Source organism: Nomascus leucogenys, chromosome 20, assembly GCF_006542625.1.
Source record: "Nomascus leucogenys isolate Asia chromosome 20, Asia_NLE_v1, whole genome shotgun sequence".
Taxonomy (NCBI): Eukaryota; Metazoa; Chordata; class Mammalia; order Primates; family Hylobatidae; genus Nomascus; species Nomascus leucogenys.
In genome coordinates this window covers 41871085-41883766 of record NC_044400.1, presented here as the reverse complement: position 1 = coordinate 41883766, position 12682 = coordinate 41871085, and positions in this window count along the sequence as shown.

The window sequence follows — 12682 nt, the reverse complement described above, 5'->3', positions numbered from 1 at the left end:
CTTTGAGAAATATGGGATAATGTAAAGCAACTAAACCATGACATGTAGGCATTCCTGCAAGAGAAAAATAAAACTAGGAAATTTGGAAAACATATTTGAGGGAATTACTCAAGAAAATTTTCCTGATCTTGCTATAGAGGTAAACATCCAGATATAAGAAATTTGGAGAGTAACTGGCAGATACTATACATGAGGAACATCACCAAAGCATAGAGTCTTCAGACTATCCAATGTCAAGTCAAAAGAAAATATATTAAAAACAGCCAGAGAGAAGAGTCAAATCACCTATAAAGGGAATCTCATCAGACAAAGAGTGGACTTATCAGCAGACATGTTACAAGTCAGCAGAGATTGGAGACTTCTTTTCAGCCTTCATAAATTTAAAAAAAAAAAGCTAGCTAAGAATTTTATATCCTACCAAACTAAACTTTATAAACAAAGGAGAAAGAAGCCTTTCCCAGAAATTGTTCACCACTAGACCAGAATATATAAGACATGCTCAAAGGAATTCTAAGCATGTCAACAAAAGAATGATACTTGACACCATAAAAGCACATCTAATTCTGAAATTCACAGGTGCTATAAATCAATTATACAATTGAGAATACAAAGCAAGTAGTTAACAACACTATGACAGGAACAAAACCTTGAATATCAATATTAACCTTGAATGTAAATTGCCTAAATGCTCCACTTAAAGGATGTAGAATGGGAAATGGGATTAAAAAATAAGATCCAACAATCTGCCACCTACCAGAGACCAAACTAAAAGGTAAAACCATTCATAGACTCAAAGTAAAGATGTGGAAAAATTTATATCACACAAATGGAAAACAAAAAGAGCAGGAGTTGCTTTTCTTATATTATACGAAGCAGACTTTAAACCAACAACAGTATAAAAAGACAAAGAAAGGCATTATATAACGATGACAGGATCAATTCAACAAGAGGATTTAACTCTTCTAAAGATATATACACCCAACACTGGGGCACCCGGATTTATGAAACAAATACTAGCATTAGACCTAATAAAACAGAGAGGTAGCAATATAATAATAGTTGCAGACCGGTTGGGGGGCAGGGACTTCAGCAGTCCACTAACAGCATTAAACAAATCACCAAGGCAGAAAACTAATAAACACTGGACTTAAACTGAACTCCTAACCAAATCAATCTAGTAAACATTTACAGATGATTCTACCCAACAGTTGCATAATATCAATTTTTCTCATCCATGCATGGAATTTTCTTCAACATTAACCATATGCTTGGCCATAAAACAAGCTTCAATAAATTTTAAAAAATCTAAATCATGGCCAGGCATGGTGGCTCACACCTGTAATCCCAGCACTTTGGGAGGCCAAGGTGGGTGGATCACCCGAGGTCAGGAGTTCAAGACCAGCCTGGCCAACATGATGAAAGCCCATCTCTACTAAAAATATAAAAAAAAAAAAAATTGGCTGGGCGTAGTGGTGGGCACCTGTAATCCCCAGCTACTCGGGAGGCTGAGGAAGGAGAATTGCTTGAGCCAGGAGGTGGAGGTTGCAGTGAGCCAAAATCACACCACTGCACTCCAACCTGGGCAATAAGAGTGAAACTCTGCCTCAAAATATTAAAAAAAAAAAATCTAAATCATATCAAGTATTTTCTTGGACCACAGTGACATAAAATTAGAAATCAATACCAAGAGGTACCCTCAAAACTACACAAGTACATGGAAACTAAACAACTTACTACTGAATAATTTTTTGAGTAAACAATGAAATTAAGGCAAAAAAATTTTTAAATTAAAACAAATGAAAATAGACACAAAATATACCAAAACCTCTGGGATAGAGCAAAAGAAGTTCTAAGAATGAAGTTTATAGCATTAAATACCTACCTCAAAAAGATTAAAAGATCTCAATTAACAACCTAATGTTGCACTTCAAGGACATAGAAAAGCAGGGACAAAGCAAATACAAAGCAAGAAGAGGAAAAAATTAACAAGGATCAGAGCAGACCTAAATGAAATTGAGACCAAAGGAAAAAAAAAATCATACAAAGGATCAATGATATAAAAAGTTTTTTTTCTTGAAAGAATAAACAAAAATGATTTACCACTAGCTAGACTAACCAAGAAAAAAGGGGAGAAGATTCAAATTAGCACAATCAGGAATGATAAAGGAGACGTTACAACTGATACCACAGAAATGCCAAAGATTATCAGAGACTACTATGAACATCTGTATGCATACAAACTAGATACCCTAAAGCAATTGGATAAATTCAAGAAAAACATAAAGCCTCCCAAGTTTGATTCATGAAGAAATAGACATCTGAAAATATCAGTAATGAGTAATAAAATTGAATCTGTAATGAAAAGTCTATCAGCAACAACAACAATGACAAAATGCCTAGGACCAGACAGATACGGAGCCAAATTTGACCAGATGTACAAAGAAGAACTGGTAGCAATCTTACTGAAACCATTCTAAAAAATTGAGGAGGAGGGATTTCTCTCTAACTCATTCTATTAAACCAGCATCATCCTGTTACCAAAATATGGCAAGGACACAACCAAAAAAAGAAAAACTACAGGCCAGTATCTTTGATGAACATAGATGCAAAAATACTCAATAAAATTCTAGCAAACCGAATCCAGCAGTATATCAAAAAGTTAATTCACCATGATCAAGTGGGTTTTATTGCCTTGATGCAAGTATGGTTAAACATACACAAATCAATAAATGTGATTCATTATATAAACAGAATTAAAAACAAAAACCATATGATCATCTCAATAGATGCAGGAAAAGCATTTGATAAAATTCATCATCCCTTCATGACAAAAATACCTCTCAACAAATGAGGCATGGAAGAATCATACCTCAAAATAGTAAGAGCCATAGATGACAAAGATGTACACTCTCAGCACTCCTATTAAACATAGCATTAGAAGTCCTAGCCAGAACAGTCAGGCAAGAGAAAGAAACAGAAAGCATCCAAATTGAAAAAGAGAAAGTCAAATTATCTCTGTTTGTTGATGACATGATCTTAGACCTGAAAACCCTAAAGATGCCTCCAAAAGACTCCTAAACTTTATAAATGACTTCAGTAAAGTTTCAAGATACAAAATTAATGTACAAATATCAGTTGCATTTCTATACACCAACAACATTCAAGCAGAGAATCAAATCAAGAACACAAGTCCATTTACAATTGCCACAAAAGTATAGAATACTTAAAAATATATTTAACAACAAAGTGAAAGATCTCCACAAGGAGAACTACAAAACACTAATGAGAGAAATTGTAAATGATACTAGCAAATGGAAAAACATCTCATGCTCATAGATTGGAAGAATCGATATAATTAAAATGCCCGTACTGCCCAAAGCAATCTATAGATTTAATGCAATTCCTAAAAAAAAAATCATTTTTTACAATTCTAAAATTATATGGAGCCAAAAAAGAGCTTAAATAGCCAAAGCAATCCTAAGCAAAAAGAACAAAGCTGGAGACATCACATTACTTGACTTCAAACTATACTACAAAGCCGTAATAACCAAAAGAACATGTTACTGGTACAAAAACAGACACATAGATCAATGGAAGAGAATAGAGGACTGAGAAATAAAGCCGCATACTACAACCAAATGATCTTCAATTTTGTTGATAAAAATAAACAATGGGGAAAGGACGTGTTATTTAACAAATGATACTGGGAAATTTGCTAACCATGTGTAGAAGAATGAAACTGTACCCCTATCTCTTACTATATAGAAAAATTAAGATGAATTAAATATTTAAATGTAAGACCTGAAACTATAACAATCCTAGAAGAAAACCTAGGAAAACCTCTTCTGGACGTTGACCTAGGCAAAGAATTTATAACTAAGAACTCAAAAGCAAATCAACAAAAGCAAAAATAGACAAAAAAGCTTTTGTACAGCAAAAGAAATAAACATCAGAGTAAACCTACAACCTACAAAATTGGAGAAAATATTTGCAAGCTATGCATCTGACAAAAAACTAATATCCAGAATCTAAAAGGAACTCAAACAAATCAACAAGAAAAAAAAAAATCACATTAAAAGTGGGCATGGAAATGAACAGACATTTCTCTAAAGAAGACATACAAGTGACCAACAAACATATAAAAAAAGTTGAATATCACTCGTCATTAGAGAAATGCAAATCAAAACCACAATGAGATACCATCTCACAATAGTCAGAATAACTATTATTAAGAAGATAAAAAGTAACAGATGTTGAGGATGCAGAGAAAAGGGAATACTTATACACTGATTGTAAATTAGTACAATCCCTGTGGAAAACAGTATGGAGATTTCTCAAAGAATTAAAATAGAACTACGCCTCAACCCAGCAATCCCATTACTGGGTATCTACCCAAAGGAAAAGAAATCATTATATCAAAAGGACACTTCTATCCATACATTTATCTCAGCATTATTTACAATAACAAAGTCATAGAATCAACCTAAATGTCCATCAATGAATGACTGGATAAAGAAAATGTGCTAGGTATACTCCTTGGAATACTATGCAGTCATAAAAAAGAATAAAAGCATATCCTTTGCAGCAAAATGGATGGAGCTGAAGGCCATTATCCTAAGTGAAATAACTCAGAAACAAAGTCAAGTACCACATGTTCTTACTTATAAGTAGGAACTAAGCAATGGGTCCACATGGACATTCAGAATGGAATAATAGATATTGGAGACTACAAAAGGTGGGGGGCTGGGCATGAGGTGAGGGTTGAAAAATCACCTGTTGGGTACAATGTTCATGATTTAGGAGATGGATACACTGGAAATTCAAGCCTCACCATTACGCAACATATCCATGTAACAAACGTGCACATGTACTCCCTGAACTCATAAAAATAAAAACGCAATGAAGCAAACAAATAAAAAGCACAGCATAAAAATATATATAACTACATCTAAACATTCTTATTATTTGCTGTAGAACATTGCTTAATGAATATTCTATATAATTGCTGGAGGAATTCTTAAATTGAACAAAAGAACCCATATTTTAATTTTTTGTTAGATTTCACTGTAAAACAATTATATAAATTTACAAAATCTTAGTTTTCAATGTTATATGCTCCTAATTTGTAAGACATAATCAAAATATGTCTTGAAGAATTCAAAACGGACTTGTTAATAATAGTTTTTATTCCTAAAGAGAGGTTGAAGGATGACTTTCACATTTATTTTGTATACTTATGCTTTGGAGAACATTTTTTAAAAAATTCCTTGTATGATTATTTAAAAGTAATTTGTAGCCTTAATGAAGTACTAGAAAAATATATCAACTGTGTCTACTCTTACTATAGAAAAAATTCAGGCCAGACACAGTGACTCATGCCTGCAATTTCAGCACCTTGGGACACCAAGGGGTATGTGTTGCTTGAGCCTAGGAGTTGGAGACCAGTCAGGACAACATGAAAAAACCCCAACTCTACAAAAAATGCTAAAATTATCTGGGCATGGTGTCACATGCCCGTAGTCCTGGCTACTCAAGAGGTTGAGGTAGGAGGATTGCTTGAATCCCAGAGGTTGAGACTGCCTAAGATCACACCATTGTACTCCAGCCTAGGTGGCAGAGTGAGACCATGCCTCACAAAAAAAAAAAAAAAAAAAAAAAAAGAAAGAAAGAAAGAAAAAAAAGAATAACTCTTTGTCTTGATTTTTAAAATGCAGATTATTTCAGACTCTCTTGAAAAAAGATCTAAGTCTGGAGTGGAGCACTGAGAGTCTACATTTTTAATAAGCAAACCAAGGTGGTACTTCTGCAAGTGGACTATAGGCCACAATTCAAAATACACTGACAATAGCGACTAATTACATAATGTTACAAAAAGAAGAGACCTTTGCTTTCCTTAGCAAAAGCAAAATCTAGGAAGAAAAGATGGGTAAATTTGGCAAATAAAAATTTAACACTAAAGTATGTCAGAAAATACTGATCAAAATTAAAAAGTAAATGATAAATTTAAAAACCTGCTTTTAATTCAAAACCATGCTTAACCCTAATACATTCAAATGTTTTAAAAAGTCAATAAAAGAAAAAAAGGCATCCTAGTAGAAAAGCAGATCAAGCACCTTTTGCAAAGCAATTCATTCATATACTCTCTGAACCTTGCTGTTAAATACATGTAAGTGTATTCATCTGAGTCAAATAAATGCAAATTTATAAAATATTAGAAAATATAGAAGATATGTCAATTTTCTTTATCAACTAGATCTGCATTAAAACTTACTGAAACACGTTAAGAGTGTGGGAAAGCAAGCTCCGTTATAACTGGTAGTGGGAGGTTATGTCAATCCATTTAAAGACCAATTTGGAATAATTTTTAAATGTTTAAATGTATACAGTTTCGTTAGTTGCATTCTAATTTAGTAGATCATTTATCATTTCATAAATATTTTTGAATACAGGTCATTTTAGTCATTCAACAGATATTTATTGATTGCCTGCTATATCTTAGGTCCTATTCTTGGTGCAGAAGAATACAATAGTGAACTGAACAAAGAAAAAAGAAACTTTAATTGTCTTTCACATTCTGGTGTAGGGAGATGGACATAAATACCAATTGTATAGTATAGTAATTGGCAATTATGTAAACAGAGAATTTGGATTAAAAGTGTCTGAGGTATATAATTTTAGATAGGATAGCCAAGAAAGATCTAATTGAGAAGGTGATATTTGAGTTGTACGTGTGTATTCGTTAGGTTGTTTGCAGCTGCTAACTTAATCAATACGAAAATACATTACTAAGCAGAAAAAGGAAGCACTGCTTATGTCAAGCTAAAAGACATCATGAAGTTCTCAGGCTTTCTGTCTCCCCTTTCTGCCATCTTTGGCATTATTTCCCTTATCAGACTATTAGTAAGATGGTTGCAGCTGTCAAACATAGTAATGTCCCAAGGAAGAATAATTCTTCCTTTTGCTCTCTCTCAGAGGAAATATTTCCTATGACTTCCCTGACCACTTCTACGGCTTACCCGCACATTTGATTTGTTAGAATTTCATCACACTCCTGAACAATGACATTATTGCAGTTGGCTTAGTCCAGACATTTAGGGTAGGTAGACGGTTGTCAGGGAGTCGATCAAAACATGTTCTCATTGGTGTATGCATGGTAGTAGCATCTTCAGAAATGTAGATAAGTAAAGAAAGTGTGCATGAAAGAAGTTAAGACAGAATGCATTGTATTGGTCAAACATAGTTTTTCTCATATCCACAAATTCTTATAAGGAGAAGACAAGATGACTGGGTTCTACTGAAAGTATTTGAATCAGGAGCATCTGATTTAAAGTCAATTAATTCACGGATCAGTCAATGTCCACTTAAGTAGTCTGACAGGAAAATTTCTGCCCAAATAGAATAAAATTATTATATAATCCTATAAGATTTATATCTTAAGAATGTTATCTGTTAAATACAAAGAAAAAATAAGCAATTAATCCTGAGAATTGTGGCTGCTGAAAAGAATGAGAGGCCATGAGGATTAAATGGGACTGAGAAGAATTTAAAGTTGTGGTCATGAAGGGTAAAAGCAACCTGATGTGTTGGAAGCAGAGTTAGGAGTAGTAGAGAGAATATACAAGTCAATACCAAGGAGAGCAGAGCTGTGCTGTCAAGCTCCTGACAATTCATGAACTTCTGCTGCTGAAATTATTAGTGCTGCCTTGGATCAAGTTCCATTTGTATGATGGCCAGCTGTACTCTGGATTCCACTCTTGGAATTATATTTGATCTCTGTCTGTCTAATTGCCCTAAGTGTTTCTTCACCACAAATCCCTCATGAGTAAGACAGCTTGAGTGAGTCTCTGTTTCCTTCAACTAAGAAAACCTCATGAGAACATCTTAAGAATTTTATCTACTACATCAATCTCAGTGAATAAACTCTTATATATTTGGCCTTAATCGTTAAAAGAGTGCTCCTCATTTTTACATAGGGATAGGCAACAATAACTTCATGATATACTGCTATATTTCATATAACCAGATAAATAATTCCATTCTATACTGAAAAGCAAGAATCTAATACATAGCTTGTAAAGCTTTTATGGGAGGAGCCATGCGTTTTTCTCTTAAGCCCCCAAACACGTGCACAGTACTGTGTAGCTAATAGGCTAGGTACCTGGACTTACTGTGATCTCTCCTTTCTCTCCTCTTTCCTATTTCCCCTGCAGTCCGTATCACACAGATTCTGAATTTGGGATACAATATTTGAATATTTATCTTTTAACTTAATAATACCAGCCAGGCGAGGTGGCTCACGCCTGTAATCGCAGCACTTCGGGATGCTGAGGCAGGTGGATCACTTGAGGTCAGGTGTTCCAGACTAGCCAGGCCAACATGGTTTTAACCTCATCTCTACTAAAAATAAATAAATTACCCAGGCATGGTGGCACATGCTTGTAGTCCCAGCTACTCAGGAGGCTGAGGCAGGAGAATCGCTTGAACCCAGGAGGGTGAGGTTGCAGTGAGCCAAGATCGCATCACTGCACTCCAGACTGGGTGACAGAGAAAGACTCTGTCTCAAAAAATGATAATAATATAATAATACCATTATTTTAAATCAATAATTAAATTTCAAAAAAATTTTTTGAATGGTATAATCAAAGAATAATTGGGTTCTATTATATCAGTGACACTCTAGTAGATAATACAAAATTTTTTTTAGCATGTACATATTTTATTAAGGAAGTTTTAAATGTATATATTCAAATATATATTTATATTTTATATGTTACAAATTGCCCATTTGCCATTAGTATCACATAATGCAGATTTCATATGATAATACTTTTTAACAAAGTATGTGTATGTGTCTGTATGCATATATATGTATACATATCTGTATGAGTATATATATATGTATATGCACACATATATATAATATGTATATGCACACATACAGACACATACACATACTTTGCTTGAAGCATTATAATTTATGTGTATGTGTTTAAAGCATTATAATTTATGTGTATGTGTTTGTATGTGTGTATACGTATATATACATACAGATATATATACATATATACGAATGTGTCTGTATATATATGAATATATATGTGTATGTATGTGTATATATATACACACAGACACATACAAATACTTTGTTTAAAGCATTATAGCATTTGTTTAAAGCATTATAGCAGTTCCAAGATGGTCAAATAGGAACAGCTCCATTCTACAGCTCCCAGTGTGAGCGACGCAGAAGATAGGTTATTTCTGCATTTCCAACTGAGGTACCAGGTTCATCTCACTGGGGCTTGTTGGACAGTGGGTGCAGCCCACGGAGTGTGGGCTGAAGAAGGGCAGGGCATTGCCTCACACAGGAACCACAAGGGGTGGGGGAATTCCCTTTCCTAGCCAAGGGAAGCCGTGACAGATGGTAACTGGAAAATTGGGACACTCCCACCCTAATACGGTGCTTTTCCAATGGTCTTAGCAAATGGCATACCAGGAGATTATATCCTGCACCTGACTCAGAGGGTCCTACACCCATGGAGCCTCCCTAACTACTAGCACAGCAGTCTGAGGTCAAACTGCAAGGCAGCAGTGAGGCTGGGGGAGGGGCGTCTGCCATTGCTGAGGCTTGAGTAGGTAAACAAAGCAGCCAGGAAGCTCGAACTGGGTGGAGCCTACCACAGCTCAAGGAGGCCTGCCTGCCTCTGTAGAATCCACCTCTGGGGGCAGGGCATAGCTGAACAAAATGCAGCAGAAACTTCTGCAAACTTAAACGTCCCCATCTGACACCTTTGAAGAAAGTAGTGGTTCGCCCTGCATGGAGTTTGAGATCTAAGAACGAACAGACTGCTTCCTCAAGTGGGTCCCTGATCTCCGAGTAGCCTAACAGGGAGACACCTCCCAGTAGGGGCCGACTGACACCTCATACAGCTGGGTTCCCCTCTGAGACAAAGCTTCCAGAGGAAGGATCAGGCAGCAACATTCGCTGTTCTGCAATATTTGCTGTTCTACAGCCTCTGCTGGTGATACCCAGATAAACGGTCTAGAGTGGACCTCCAGCAAACTCCAGCAGACCTGCAGCTGAGGGTCCTGACTGTTAGAAGGAAAACTAACAAAAAGAAAGGACATCCACACCAAAACCCCATCTGTACATCAGCATCATCAAGACCAATGGTAGATAAAACCACAAAGATGGGGAGAAATCAGAGCAAAAAAGCTGAAAATTCTAAAAATCAGAGCATCTCTTCTCCTCCAAAGGAGCACAGCTCCTCTCCAGCAATGGAAAAAAGCTGGACAGAGAATGACTTTGACAGTTGACAGAAGTAGGCATCAGATGATAGGTAATAACAAACTTCTCCGAGCTAAAGGAGGATGTTTGAACACATCACAAGGAAGCTAAAAACCTTGAAAAAAGATCAGATGAATGGCTAATTAGAATAAATAGCATAAAGAAGACCTTAAATTACCTGATGGAGCTGAAAACCATGGCACTAGAACTACATGATGCATGCACAAGCTTCAGTAACTGATTAAATCAAGTGGAAGAAATGATGTAAGTGATTGAAGATCAAAAGAATGAAATGAAATGAGAAGAGTTTAGAGAAAAAAGAGTAAAAAGAAATGAACAAAGCCTCCAAGAAATATGGGAGTATGTGAACACACCAAATTTACATCTGATTAGTGTACCTGAAAGTGGTAGGGAGAATGGAACTAAGTTGGAAAACACTTTTCAGGATATTATCTAGGAGAACTTCCCCAAGCTAGAAAGGCAGGCCAAGATTCAAATTGAGGAAATACAGAGAATGCCACAAAGATACTCCTCGAGAAGAGCAACTCCAAGACACGTAATTGTCAGATTCACCAAAGTTGAAATGAAGGGCAGCCAGTGAGAAAGGTTGGGTTACCCACAAAGGGAAGCCCATCAGACTAACAGCTGATCTCTGAGCAGAAACTCTACAAGCCAGAAAACAGTGGGGGTCAATATTCAACATTCTTAAAGCAAAGAATTTTCAACCCAGAATTTCATATCCAGCCAAACTAAGCTTCATAAGTAAAGGAGAAATAAAATCCTTTATAGACGAGCAAAAGTTGAGAGATTTTGTCACCACCAGGCCTGCCTTTCAAGAGCTCCTGAAGGAAGCACTAAACATGGAAAGGAACAACCGGTACCAGCCACTGCAAAAACATAACAAATTGTAAAGACCATCGATGCTAGGAAGAAACTGCATCAACGAATGAGCAAAGCAACCAGCTAACATCATAATGGCAGGATCACATTTATAAATAATAATATTAACCTTAAATGTAAATGAGCTAAATGCTCCAGTTAAAAGACATAGACTGGAAAATTGGATAAAGAGTCAAGACCCATCAGTGTGCTGTATTCAGGAAACCCATCTCATGTGCAGAGACACACATAAGCTCAAAATAAAGGGATGGAGGAAGATCTACTAAGCAAATGGAAAACAAAAAAAAGCAGAGGTTGCAATCCTAGTCTCTGATAAAACAGACTTTAAACCAATAAAGATCAAAAGAGACAAAGAAGGCCATTACATATGGTAAAGGGATCAATTCAACAAGAAGAGCTAACTATCCTAAATATGTATGCACCCAATACAGGAGCACCCAGATTCATAAAGCAAGTCCTTAGAGACCTAGAAAGAGACTTAGACTCCCGCACAATAATAATGGGAGACTTTAACACCACACTGTCAACATTAGACAGATCAAGGAGACAGAAAGTTAACAACAATATACAGGAATTGAACTCAGCTCTGCACCAAGAGGACCTAATAGACATCTACAGAACGCTCCACACCAAATCAGCAGAATATACATTCTTCTCAGCACCACATCGCACTTATTCCAAAATTGACCACATAGTTGGAAGTAAACCACTCCTCAGCAAATGTAAAAGAACAAAAATTATAAAAAACTGTCTCTCAGACCACAGTGCAATCAAACTAGAACTCAGGATTAAGAAACTCACTCAAAACCACTCAACTACATGGAAAATGAACAACCTGCTCCTGAATGACTACTGGGTACCTAACGAAATGAAGGTAGAAATAAAGATGTTCTTTGAAACCAATGAGAACAAAGAAAAAACAAACCAGAATCTCTGGGACACATTTAAAGCAGTGTATAGAGGGAAATTTATAGCACTAAATGCCCACAAGAGAAAGCAGGAGACATCTAAAATTGACACCCCAACATCACAATTAAAAGAACTAGAGAAGCAAGAACAAACAAATTCAAAAGCTAGCAGAAGGCAAGAAATAACTAAAATCAGAGCAGAACTGAAGGAGATAGGGACACACACAAAAAAACCCTTCAAAAAATCAATGAATCCATCACTGACCATCAGAGAAATGCAAGTCAAAACCACAATGAGATACCATGTCACACCAGTTAGAATGGCGATCATTAAAAAGTCAGGAAACAACAGGTGCTGGAGAGGATGTGGAGAAATAGGAACACTTTTACACTGTTGTTGGGACTGTAAACTAGTCCAACCATTGTGGAAGTCAGTGTGGCAATTCCTCAGGGATCTAGAACTAGAAATACCCTTTGACCCAGCCATCCCATTACTGGGTATATACCCAAAGGATTATAAATCATGCTGCTATAAAGACACATGCACATGTATGTTTATTGCGGCACTATTCACAATAGCAAAGACTTG